The sequence below is a fragment of the Solanum stenotomum genome, chromosome 9 (genome assembly GCF_019186545.1).
Source record: "Solanum stenotomum isolate F172 chromosome 9, ASM1918654v1, whole genome shotgun sequence".
Classification (NCBI taxonomy): Eukaryota; Viridiplantae; Streptophyta; class Magnoliopsida; order Solanales; family Solanaceae; genus Solanum; species Solanum stenotomum.
Genome location: NC_064290.1, coordinates 34,945,425 through 34,950,905, shown reverse-complemented (window position 1 = coordinate 34,950,905; position 5,481 = coordinate 34,945,425).

The following is a 5,481-nucleotide window of genomic DNA, read 5'->3' as shown; positions in this document are numbered from 1 at the left end:
CCACTGGAACTGCTCTCATTCTGTCGGCCTTCTCCCGAGTGTACTCGGCCTTAATACGCCAGATGTTAATGGAGGATGAATAGGTAACCTTAATATCTCTAGTCACATCCCGATGTACTCCAGCACGCTGGCGCAGCTCTATAATCAGCACAGGGAAAGGAAGGGACATTTGTCTCTACTTGGCCCTCATAGACATCTCTTGCTCTATGACAAGCCACATGTCAATGCTCTTCTTAGACATAATCGACATGAGGCAGGCCACCTTAGGATGGTGGAGAATGGACTCATTCTGGGATGGCATAATGGAGTTGCTGATGAATCCAAACCAATATCGCCTAACCACACTCAAGTCCTTCTTCTCGATCGGGACTCCTGCCTCAATCCACCTCGGAGTGGTGTCATAGATGAGGGGAGCCAACCAGCCCTTGAGCTCATCCAATGATAATGCAGTGGTAGCCAGATTTGGGTAGTCAAATTTGGATCCTATGTCAAGTACTGCGTTGATGTGATCACGGCTATAGTGCACTACTATCCCCCGTGCAATGATGGACCCTATTGGTCTAACGGTACTGGCCTTCATTTTTCTCTTAGGAACCAGGTCACCATAGGCCGAGTAAAACTCCCGAACCCATGTAGGAATATAGGGGCCACAGGGCCTGGTAAACTGCTCAAGGCGATGATACTGGACTGTCTCCATCACCCCGGAGTATCTGCCCTCAAGGCCCTCTGTAGAAAGTAGCTTCTCCTCCAAAATAGTCCGCAACCCATTTGCTCTCAATATATTAAGCAGTTGAGTAGGAGGAACCACTGGTGGCACTGGAGCCAAATGAGGTGTCGAAGCTGGCACTGTAGTTGGTGTTGGGGTGGCTACTGGAGGTCTAGAGGAATCGGGGGGAGACTTAGCACGAATCTCCGCTCGCCTAGACTATAATAGTTGGTTATCCTCCGACTCAAATAATACAACTTGGGAGTGAAAGGATTCTCTCTCGCTGGCGGAGTTGTGCTCCGAAGTCTCACAGACGGGCCTCTTGCCCTTGCCTTTTGCTTTATTTGAAAACTCTTTCCTTCTCTTTTAAGGAGGATTAGCTCTCCCTTCATTTATTACCACACCCCGTGTTGTTTTACGAGGCAACATGTGGAGATTGGTTCTAGCCATGTCTGCAAAAACATCAGAGAGAGAGTTAGAAATAAGTCAAACACAGTTGCAGAAAAATAATTCCAGACACACTCGCCGATTTGGTGGGTGAGACGCCAAATCAATTTGGCGAGCCAGATCGGGCTCCCCGAATGGATTGGCTCAAAAATTTCTCAGAAAAATTAGTATGTCGGCGATGGGAAGGTCCTTTTGGAAGATCGTCAACAGCATTCGGCGAGCAAGGACTGACCCGCCGAAAGTTACAGTGCATTTTAGGGGTTAGGGGTGTAGAAAGGGCGATCAAGAAGGACAATCGGTGAGTCGCCTAGTGCACTCGGTGAACTCAGGATTCTCGCCGAAAGTTACAAAATACTAAATCCAAATTTAGCATGAAATTAGAGGCTATATAGGGGGATTCGGTGAACTGCAAATTGGTTCGACGAGCTTGACTCAGCTCGCCAAACGACCCAACGTGCCTACTTTCAAACCCAACTTCTAAAATTCAACTCCGCAGCCCTCGAAATCAAAATCAAAGCATGCACTCATTCAATTAGACCTAGACCCAATATACCCATGCCCCTGGGATACTCAGACTTCTCCCAGTTTGGCCAAATTTGGCCATTTGATGACTTTTGCCCTTAAGAATGACGTCAACCGCTCCATCATTTGGAAAATTACGTCATTGACACACATGCGGGTAACTTAAACTTCACCCGACTAGACCCAACAACATTTAAGCAACACCCAAGAATTTGAAGCACAAAAATTTTGGGAAATTAACAACAAAGGCATTATAGGCATGATATTTGAATTAGAATACACATTCAAGCATACAATTACGATCAGAGAGGCCCATCACACAACACTAAGATAAGAACAATTGCAAAAGAGTAAAAATTACTAATTACAAGTTAGGGGTTTGGAAAACCAACCTTCTATGCCAAATAGAGACTTTGAAAAGCTAGGCAGCAAAGAAATCCAACTCCAAACACACAATCGACGACTAAGAACAGATAAAAGTGCAAAAAAAAAAAGAAAATATTGTGCGGGTGTGAGTTTGGAAAGTCACAAAGCGAGGGAAAGTGAAAGATTTTGAAAATTTAAACCTTTGCCCTTTCAAAACCGTCTAGTTCTCACCCATTCGGCGACATCAGTTTTGATCGCTGACCCACTCGGTAACACGTCGAGTGGGTACTTACCTCGCTGAGTTTTACAGGACCTCCAATTAATGTCGGGGTCCAAACGGCGGACAAAGTCGTCATCACCGAACTGGTCGGTGATTGGCCAATCTGTTCCTGGGCTCACCGAGTTTTACAGACTCCAATTTTAAAGTTCTTTGAGTCCAACGGCGGTCCAAGTTGGGTTCGCCGTCCTTTTCGGCAAGTCACCGACTAGACTTTCAGCTCGCCAATCTCCACTTTTCAAACACATTCCACACTTTAACTTGCACAATGAGCACACTATTATTTCAAAAATGAAAATAAAGCAATAAACATTTAGGTTGCCTCCCAAGAAGCGTCTTAGTTAACGTCATGGCACGACACAAGTTCCCACTTAGGTTTCATTCTTGGAGTTTGCCTCATTGTCACAAGGCAACCCTTTCTGTTTTTTTGGGTAGAGGCAAGACAACACTTGGTCCATTTGGGACTCCAACAGCTGAATGAACATGGAGTGAGAGGTTATCTTCTGATGTAGCATTAAAACATTATCTCTTATCTCTCTCAATAATTTGTCGTGTTCTTCAACTTTGCGATGAATGAGTAAGAGTGCCTCTTCTATCTGCCCACCCTCTTGCTTCTTTGTCCTTCGACGCTTGTGAGGGGGAATGTACCTATCTTTTCTTTGGTACATTACTTCCAGCTCCCTGACCTTTTAAGCTAAGAGGTCCAGCTGACGCAACAATGTGGCCAAGTCTTAGTCCTTTTCTATCTCCTTATTGATCCTAGACACGCAACCAAAGAGATGGGATATTGTTTCATAGGGTTGTTGCATCAAACAACCCGAAAGGAGTTGATCAACCACTTTTCTATTTTCAGGACCAAGAACTCTCTAGAAGCATTCCAGAAGCATCGTGTCTGGAATTTCATGAGTTGGGCATTGCAACAATAGTGACTTCAATCTTCGTCACAACTCATGGATTGACTCACCTTCCAATTGTCAGAAATTTAGGATGTCGTCGCTAAGAATCAACATCCTCAAAGGAAAGTGGTCCATTTGGTTACCGTTGCTACAGGACATGCTCCTTTCTTCTGTTCTAAACAAGCAACAAACCAAAATTAAAAGTACGAAGATTCAACTATAACTAAAAAGAACAAAATTCAACTTAACCAAAGAATCTTAACCAACACCACTCCCCGGCAGCGGCACCATTTTGATCGAATACGACATTGAAGACACTTAATCTAGTTCTAAAAGTCAATGATAGTTAGTCCGTATATAACCCAACCAATTGCGTTGGGATCATTTCCACAGGGAGTGGTACGTGTTTAAGATTCAAGAGTAAAGTGTGAACATGCTCAAGTCATCCATAGGAATAGACATTTACGAATAAAAACATAATTGAAATCAGTGGGTGACACGAATGTAGAATAACAAAGGGGATTTTGGTTTTAACTATCAGCTACAACAGAGGCAAATAACACGAAAATAATAGAATGAGACGGGTTCTTGGGATGTGATTTGATTATAGGCTAATATAAACAAATGGGTAATTGCAACTGTTAGAAAATAGTTATAAATCAATGAATAAGCTAGACTTTAGTGGGGATAAAGTTTCTCTCAAAAAATTTACCCCGAATCAGGTCAATTTCTCTCGAACATCGACAAGCCTACAAATAAGACCTGCCTACAACTTAGTCCATTCACTCTCTCAAGCTGAATGAGTGGAAAAGGGTTTAGGATTCACTCTCTCAAGCTGAACCCATAACAACCCAATACCCACAGACCATCAATCAAGAATCTTGGTTTGAAAACCTCTCTCTCGAGCAAGCCAAAAACACGAAGGTAGAACTGCATTTGCAACTACATTTCTTTAAATTAAACCACAATTAATTATTGAAATCACCTCTACACAGCATTTAAACTAACAATTAGCAATACCCATAAGCTAAATCATCCCATAATCACACCACAAGAATTGAGGTTTTAGCTAGACATCATAAAAAGATAAAAATCGTTACCAAACTGAGATTCCATCAACTGGTAAGATTAACTTCGTCTTTACAAAGGTCTAAGTTGAAGAATCTCAAAGACCCACTTCCAATTTCTCAGAAATGGAAAACTTCAATTCTTCAAAGCTAAGGAAAACATGTCTCTCAGTTCAGAATACTCAATATTCAAAAATAAGATACTTGATAATGACCAAAATCTCTCTAAATAAAATGTTCAAAAACATATTTATAGTCGCCAAAAATAAGTTGCGAAAGATCATTCTGCGCAGTAAGTAGGGCTTGCTGATTAGCTCGGTGATCCTCCCTTTAGTCAGTTCCATCACCTTTTTTCTTTGGCCTTTAGCATCCTCAAGTTCTGTAACTTTGGGTGATCCAACACTGCATCGTGGAACCACTCGGCGACGCGTCGACTGCTCCTTTCTCTCGCTAAGTTGATTTTCTCCTTCAAGGCCTAGCATACTGGAACTTAAGGCGAGGTAATGGCCATTCGGTGACTTACCAAAGGGACTTGGCGATCACCAGGCCTTCATTTCTTCGTTCTTTTAGCTCGCTTCGTTCCTTTTTGCAAATAAGTATCCATGCTTTGTTCCTCAATACAAATACCTGCAAATCAAGGATTTTACATCAGTTATTGGCACAAAATAAGCATTTGAGGACACTAAATCTATCCAAATAGAGCCCTACATGAGTCCAAATCTAGGACTCATCAACCATAATGCTGCAACATCGCGGAATCAAAATGATGCTAACTCAACTGACTAAGTCGCTCAAGGATGCACGACTCTGAAGATCCTATGAAGCTGATCAACAAAGTGTTGAGGGTCCTTTCTACGATCTATTCCTGTAAACTATAGAGGATTCAAGGCAAGAAATTCAGAAACTCTCAAACTTCCAGGCCCTTCAGAAGGTCCGGCAATATCTGGCGCAACTGGTTGGCGTTGTGTAGCTACTAACTCTGCTAACATACATACTGCACTATTGAAATCCTGATCAGATAGAATAGGATGGACTAGAGGTGGTACTGTTGGTGGAGCCGGGGGTCCTGTAGCCTTCTGAGGTTCTTGAAGCGATGGAGAAGTTATAGGGGCTGAGAAGATGTCTCCCCCTAGGTCTCACAATGGGATACCTTCACCTGTTGTACCTTGCCGGTAACCTCGCCTACAGCTGTATGAATGT